Raw genomic sequence first — 8,778 nt, forward strand, 5'->3', positions numbered from 1 at the left:
TCATCTCATCACTCCCCTTGCTGCCATAAGAGCAATCAGCTCAAGAGAACATTTTTTTCAGGCTGTGTTCAATCTGCTGCAGTTTTAAATGTCTCAAGTGATAGGGAATATATCCTCACTACTTACAGAAAAGTTAGAGTGTGTCAGTTCAAACCAATAAATATCTGGTTTGACGGTGACATTTACAAGTTGCCTGCTCCGCTGAGCTCAGTGCGCAAGTTAACAGCTCACATTCTAAAGTCAGTTCCTTAATTATCTTGTCTTCCCCCCAAAGATTTGTCAGGAAGCCTGATGATGATATCCCAGATAGATGTGCTATACCAGTGAAGCATGGTTTTGACTTTGACAAGCTTTCTGGGTTACTGAAGATGCCTTGCATGGTAGGAGGAAGTGACTCAGCAGTCGCTCCACTGCTTGTTCTTCCCACCCTGATAAGATTTTCCTTAAACGTGTTACCTTGAGGGGTTATTCAAGCTTCTCATCATACATTCAGCAGAAAAGAAAAGAAGAAAAAAAATCTTCCCCCAAACAATGTTCTGTATTATTGAAGGCAGTTTGAGGAAAAGATCTAGTATCTAGGACAGGGTAGAATATAAATTAACATGGAAAGGACAAAAGGAAGTTTAACACAGTGAATGGAATCCAGAATTTGTGTCGTAATGAAATTCTTGCTTCTTAAATAGACCGGCGCTTTTCCCTTCTTCATAGATTTTTCCACTAAAAAATTTTATTAGCAGTCATGAAGCAGGGAGAGAACAGACCCAAAGACCCTATTGCTATGTGATTTCACATATTTTTATCTCCCCTTCATGACAAATTATGGAAGGGAAATAGATAGAAATTTTACGCTCATAGAATGATACCTTTTGTTTATGTAGAAATTAATTCCAATTCCTTCCAATGTAAATCCTTATGATCTCATCAAATTAATGTATTAAAAATCACCATAAAAATACCTTCTCATGCAAAACACTCAAATATAAAATGTAAAGTAATTCTCAGGAGGAAACAAACAAACAAAAAACAACAACAACAAAAAACAGTCTGAATGAAGTTTACATTAAACCTGTTCTGTGGATGATTATATACCTTGACAACTTTTCTTGTTCATATCTACAACCACCTACAATGCCACAATAATAAAATCATCAAGCCCTCCACCTTACTGGCTGCAACCATGGCAAAGAAATTAGAGAGAGTAAAATTTAGAACTAAAATATAGTCAGATTTTGTTAAAGTATTTTATTCCTGAGCCCTAGAAAGGAAAAACAAACAAACAAACAAAAAACCTCAGTTTGTTCTTTGGCAGAATAATTGCCTCCTGGATAAGAGAAGCAGAAGGGGACATCTATATTTGCCCTGGTAAAACTGCAGAACATCCATATAAAAAAGTTGAGGAAATATGTACTAGTGCTAATCAGTGGTACTACCGAGATGGCTGCAAATAGGGTTTCCTAAGAGATCTAATACTGTGCTCTAAATGTAGGAAGGTATTTCAGTCAAAGATCTGTCAGTTCCTTCATTAAATTAAATGATGGAAGTCTATACTCATGTAAAATCTGCAGTGTACATTAAACTATCAAGGGTAACAGCATTCTTGAAGCCAGAATTAAGATTCAAAATGATCCCGATAAATTGGAAAGATGGTCAGAATTCAATGAGATGACATTCAAAGTGGACAAGTGGCTATGTACTAGATAAAATGGGAATTCTCTGGCCAGACAGTACTATTATTGGACAAGAATTGAGCTAAAGTGCCTGTCAGTGGTGTAGTGTTGTTGCAGAAGCATAAATCTCATTTGGCTGTATGTTAGCAATATCATATATGAAACATGAGGGGTGATTATTCCTTGGTACTTGGCACACTGGAGCCTAGTCCAGAGAATTTCATTCAGGACTGTCTTATTTTAACAAAAAGAAAAAGAAAGAAAAAGGATGCATAGGTAAATTGGCAAGAATTGAAGAGCCTCAACAATGTCAGGAGTCAAACATTTCTGAGTAAAGAGAATAAACTGGAGCTTTAAATTTTATTATTGTATTGTATTGTATTGTATTTTTAAGAGAGACAGATAAATGGAAAAACAGAGACAGAGAGATATAGGAACATAAAGAGAGATGGAGCAAGCAGATAGACACGGGCTAGTGTTCATCACCATCTTCTGTATTCCACCATTTGCAGTGGAGGAAAGAAAAGGAGATATCACTGTGATTTTCAAATTTTGAAGTTGGAAATTAGCAAACATTTTCAACTCAAAAAATATCCAAGGACTCTAATTTTTGGTTGGTTATTGAACTGGAGGGCTCCTTGTCCCAGAATGACATGTGGCAGTGATGAGGCTCCTCCTAGGTGTCCAGGTCAGACAGGGAAGAGCCAAAGGAAGTCTGACTGAAACATCATTTTTAATCTTTATTTGTTTAATACAATAACTTGCTGAGATTGTAAGGATTTATCCTGGAAGAAAACAAAATTATTTTCTGCATATATACAGGCAGGAATAAGTGGAGCCAAGGGAAGAGGCTTTGGTCTTCCAGCTCCCACTCAGCTTAATACCAGTCCCTCCAGCTCACCAAGGTGAGACTGTGCTGGGAGGATGGAAGAGGCCATGCTCCAATTTATTCTCTTTACTCAGAAGTAGATGAGAGTAGCCAACGCAGGCACAGGTACCTTTAGGTGGCCACTATAAAAATGCATACTGGACACAGTTTCTTTAATTTGAGGTAAACACAAGGTTAAACAAACATCAGTCAAGGTTAAAGGCTACCAAGACCTTTCTCAGTACAAGATGATAGGACTAACTCTGTTCTTGACACCCTTCCAATTATTCTACAGTCACATACAAGATTAAATCATACCCTACAACCTATAGCCTAAGGTGAAAACGATGAATATAATTATCCTGAAGTAAAGCCAAAAGAGGTTTCTAAGAGACAAAGACACTTGAGATACTGAAAGTACTATGTTTTTAAGCTGAATTACATTGAGCATCTAAAGATGCAACTGAGGACAGATCTCTGCTTAGGCCCTAGAAGACTGAAGATTGTAATATCCTTATTTTACTTAAAAGGTATTTTAAAAGTCTTTTAAAAACAAAGCGCAGCAAATACAATATAAGAACTGTAATCCAGACCTTGTTCAGGACATAGTTCTGTACAATTTTTTGCTTCTGAAAAATGCCATGGCGTTTGTACAGAGCAACAGGAAGCTAAAAAATGGAACTGGCATTAATCATACATTATTCTCCACTTCAAATGTCCAAAAAAAAAAAAAATCTACATTATTCACAAGGTTTGACACTTGCCTTAATGATCAAACAAAGCCTATTCTTTCTTTTTCAAGACTCAGCCTACAAAACCTCTCTCATTACTGCTAAGGACAAGACACAAGAATTATGATAGCATCCAAACTCCTCCAACGATAAGCTCCACACAATTCTCTCCAACCATCCTTTCCTGCACTTCTGACACACAATATAGGCTGAGAGATTTAGATGCTGAATCCCATGTAATGCTGTTAACCACAGCAACAAAGTAACTCTGCTGACATATTTTAAAGAATTTTCAGTCACAGCTAATAAAGCTAGGCAGTCTTTACCGGATTTAAAAAATAAAAAATAAAAATGCTTGAGTTTATATTACAGGGTTGTGGTTTTCCTTTCATTTTTCAAAAAGGGATGATTTATGTATTTAATGGAGGCACTGACTGAAAATCAGAAAGCCTGTACCCTTAGTGGTGAAAATGAAATGCTCTGTCTTTAGATCTAAGAGAATTAAAGGACGTAATTCCTATGGGATCTTATAATTGGATACTTATAGTGGATTTGGGAACACAACATTCAGCATGTACCTGTTTTAGTAGTGGTCATAGCCGATGGATGCTAAGGCAGAAGGAACTGAAAGGCAACATGGAAACATACATAGAATTTTCTATAGAATTTGCCAACAGTGTCTCAGTGTCTCTGGTCTTACTGAAAAACTCTGAGGCTGACTACCTAACTGCCATTCATCTGGAAATATCCCTAGCTTTTGGCAGAATTTTTGCAAATAAATCCTGTCTTGGGTATCTTAATGTTTTACGCAAAACTGTCTGGGATGAGCAAGTTTGTGGTCCTGTTAAATAATCTTTGAAATGCATCATAATGGTAAATATGAAGTGAGTATTAGCAAGCTTGATTTTGTCCAGCTTCACCTCTGAGTGAGTAGCACTCTGTGAGTAAGACTGTGAATTCCTTGCCCAGAAAAACAAGAATTGTTAGAAGAGAAGGCTGGGGAGTGATTTGGATTCCTAGGAAAATGAAACAATGGAATGTTATGGGGAAAGATCGAAGAATGGATGACTAAATGGCAACAGAGAACAAAAGGATAGGATACATTCACAGCTGCCATCTGAAATTCACGTGCTTGCCTTTTCTGCTGAGAAAAAGACTATAGCTTAGCCAGAAGTTAAACTGCTATCATTTATCTCTCTCTCGCATCAAGAGAGAGGTCCAAGCAGTATTTATGCTGTACATGTTGATGTTTTATGCTGTGTGTGTTACATCGGTGCTACAGTTCATTACTGGGGCACTGCCAGATGTGCTACAACAGGAGGTTTTCAGTTCATTACCTGGGAGCCCTCTGCAAGCCCTTTCCCAAATAAGGGTCTGTGTGTTATTTAAGGGTCTGATCCAGGCTCTGGTGCTGCCTGGTGAGTGCTGCTGATGCCAACTGCTTCAGGGCTAGTGATGGCAGTCCTGGCAGGAGTTTCAGCCCAGTTTGGTGTGGATGAAATTTTTCTGTAGAACTGTGTGCTGGAAGTCCCTCTCCACAGCATTTCTTGCCTACATTTGTCCTCTTTTCTCTGCTTTATTCCTTCTGTCTTTATGTTGTCTCTCCGGAGCCACAGAGCTGGGTGACCTTCCATCAAGGCCCAGGCCCTGAAAGGACATTGCATACCACAGTCTTTATACAGATAGGGCCCTGGTACCCCCAAAAATACATCCAAAAACTACATGGAAGCTTCTGTCTTTACACTGAAGAGTAGACCTGTTGAGGGCTTCTTTCACAGAAGCATTTGTGGACAAAGTACATTTTAGAAAGCAAAAGAGATATTTTGAACAAAAACAATTACATTTTTGGCAAAAATAAACTCCCTGCTCTCCAAAAAACGGCTTTGGGAGCAACACAACTGCTTCTTCCTGCAGGCCTCCCTATTTTTGGTCATGTTTCTATCTCCTGGCAAGAGGTTTTGAACAAGATATAACAATCTCGTCTCATTTCAGAGCTTTTCCCACAGAAAACATGTTGCTTGGTCTTGTTAATGAATCTAATTAAGTCAGAGTCTGCAGGAAAAAATGTAGCCAAGAAGAATTGAAAACAATTCTTTTCACACCACCTACTGAAAAAAAAATGATCCGGTTTAAAATAGAGAAAGCAACAATGCAATGGGGTTGTCAGAGATGCTTACAGTTATAAAGCCCCCATAGCCATACACTTCACAGTCCATGTACAGCAATAGCAAGCCATAAGGCAAAGAAAACAAGGCTATTTTCTGAAAACAATTCACCCTCAGCACTGGCAGTGAAGCTGTCCATACCTTACCTAGAGCAAAGAGAACTGTTTTTGGTTTAATGCATGCTCACTCACTCCGACTTGTTGCCAGACTCAGCCTCCTGAATCTGGTAAGTTCTGTCTGCTGTTGGCACCCCTGTCTTGTGAGGATGGAGGAAAGGCACAGTGACTGTAACTAATTCTCTTCTCAGCTCTGCCCAACAACACATGTAGACAACCTCTGATATGGCTGTATTTGGCCCAGTATTTTTATTGTTTTTAACTTCTTTTCCTTGGTCAACTGGAGATTCAGCACCCTGTGGCCAGTATTTAAATATGTTCACCTGTTTCTACCCTAACCATTTAGGACATCAGCTTTTCACAAAATGTGCTGTCCTTTTTTAGGTATTTGCTTTGTTATAAGACCACTCAAATTATGTGTAGAGAGATACTGACTGATAAATTAAGAGCTCAACTGACTGCTTCTTTTTCCTTTATTTTGTGTCATCTTCTCCCTTCTTATGGTACAAGAAACATAAGCACCACCCAGAGCTTGAATGCCATCCCACTGAGCAGGGAACGTTAGACAATAATGAGAATTTAGGTATTTAAACAAAACATCTAAAGTAACATTGTAATACCTGAAGGGGTATTCTCCAATTCTTAGGATTAGGTACAGATAATTCAATTATTCTTTTAAACGGACTGAAAAACTAATTATTCCTTTAATTGAGATTCCATCTGTAGCAATCCATGTTTAAAATTTCATGAAGAAACCAAGTTTGAGAGGGAACATTCATACCCACCTTGTTTGTGGCCAGCACTAAATTCAGTTTATCAGTAATGTATCCAAATTAGTACAAAGTAAACCAGTACATTTACCAGAACACTTCTTGTCTTTTCTGAAGCTCAAAGAAACCAGAAATTAAGAAGAAGAAGAAAAAAAAATAAAATAAAAAGTAAAAATAAAAAGTAAAGTATTAGACTCAAATTTGAGACATTATAAGATTTTTCTCTGTGCCGATGGTAGAAACTCAACACACACACACACAAAAATAATAAGAACAGAAATCTGACACAGGTTGCCACTTCTTTACACATTCACTCAACTAAATCATTCTTTGTGCTCTGAGCATAAAGAGGACCACCCGTCAAGTAGGGAACATGGGGAACACTTTGACATGTCTCTCCACAAGCTGGAACCCAAACATTTTTGCCTTGAGCAACAAAGGACTGGATAGAGAGGGTTCATGGAAATAATTACAGAATGTTACAACTACTCGCTCTTTCGATGCTAGTTTAACCTGTAGCCTGCAGGATTCCTGTTTATTTAAGACCTCTGAGTGTCTGCATTACTCTTGTCAGCAGGGGTTAAAGACACATAAGAACAAGGAAGAACAGAAATTCACAACCTTTGTGAGCCAACCTCATCTGCCCATCAACCCAGCCTTGCTCAGATCTTGTGGCCTAAAGAATGAGTGCAGGACCTCCTAGCATGGAAACTAATGCCAAGGAAATAGAAATCCTTCCTAACATCAGAGGGCCATGCTACCTACCAACCTTTATCCTTATTGAAACAAATTTTATCAGGGGAGTTTTGCTCCCCAGCCCACCAACTTAATCTCATGTCACTGTTCAAGGTTCCCAGGCACATTAAGTAGCTGTGGTAAGTTCTTTCACCTGTCTGTTTATGGACTCTTTGCATATTTGGCATTTATTTTCAAAGTTTTTGTAAGTGAAAAACATGTGGCTCTATAGAACCTGCTATAATGTGGCCCTGATTTCATTTGAGCTTACTGAAGTACAAAGAAATAACTAGAGGGATCCTCATTTCAAGGATGTAGATAAGGGTTGAAATCCGAAGTACAACTGCCAGTCCTAATTTCTGCCAGTACATTTGTTTCTTAGCTTTTCCTTTCTTTAAGACACAGTCAAAATTGTCTCCTATTGCAGTGTTTAGAAGAAACCAAGCAAATAAGCCCATCTTTTTACAACTGGAGAAAGTATGCCCTATAAAAGAAAAGCGGTATGTATTGAAACAAGGAACCAAATTCAGTTGATTATTCTTGCAAGAGCACAATGACGTGATTCCAGGAGATTATTTACTTTCTGAAATATTTTTTAGAAAGTGTATTATGGTCATATTCACAACTGGCCTCAGAGAAGGACATGGATTTGGAGCTTGTTCAGAGTAATTTAATCAATCTTACACAAAAAAGCAACAGCCAACCATTATGGCCCAAGTCAATACTAAAATGATTTCCCAAAACTCATTACAAAGTCACTTTCAGGAAACAACTGGTAGCTCCAGAACTCTGAGGCTCAACTATAAAACTATAAATTTAATTTTCTTTAAGGTCTGTAAATGAGAATTAAAAAAAAAAAAAAAAAAAGTGTACTGCAATTTCCTTTAAATGAAGGAAATGTGCATTGGCTGGCATGCAATTTTTTTCCAACTATATCCTCAGTTTTTAAGGTGAATTAATATATTTGGTGAGGTTGTTATCATATAACAACCAGTGACTAGACATATAAACAAAACTCATTTTAAGAAAATAAACGCATGGCATAAATTTAAACTGCCTGCCTGCCTACCAGATGGAGAAAAGAACAGGGCCAAGTCACTGATGGAGTAACTTTAATCACATCAGCTTGTTGTTGACTTACTTATAAATACAAACAAGTCGACTTGTTTGTCCAAGTTCCCTTGGGAACTCACCGTATTTTCTCCTAATTTCTGAAAAAGCATGGAAGTTAATTCTTTATTCACAGTTTAGATAGATACATGATACAATCACGAGATGACGAGAAAATAACATCTTTATTACTGCTGGCTCATTTGGATACCTCTAGCATGACTATGCTTGAGAGGTAAATTTTTCTGTTTCATAAACCAAGTCTACCACCAATTAAGTAGAGTAGTCTCATGTAATAGTTCTGTTGAACTTGTATTATAAGCATTATAAATGTATCGTAAGTAATTTAAAACAATTTCACAGATAATGACACATCAACAAGATGTTTACTCAGGAACAATCAATGGACGTTTTGACACTGCCCTCACAAGATAAGAATTTAGTCAATACCCAAAAGTATATCCGATTTTGGCTCCTTTTTGGACAGTTTTGTTCCTATTAAAATCAATTAACTCATTCTTCTGTGGGGTAAAAGAATACTCAGAGCAACAAAGAATGGTGAGAATACCTGGTGTTGGTGATGGAATGGGGAAGGTGGTACAGTTCCTGTAGCACT

Source organism: Anas platyrhynchos, chromosome 9, assembly GCF_047663525.1.
Source record: "Anas platyrhynchos isolate ZD024472 breed Pekin duck chromosome 9, IASCAAS_PekinDuck_T2T, whole genome shotgun sequence".
NCBI classification, from domain to species: Eukaryota; Metazoa; Chordata; class Aves; order Anseriformes; family Anatidae; genus Anas; species Anas platyrhynchos.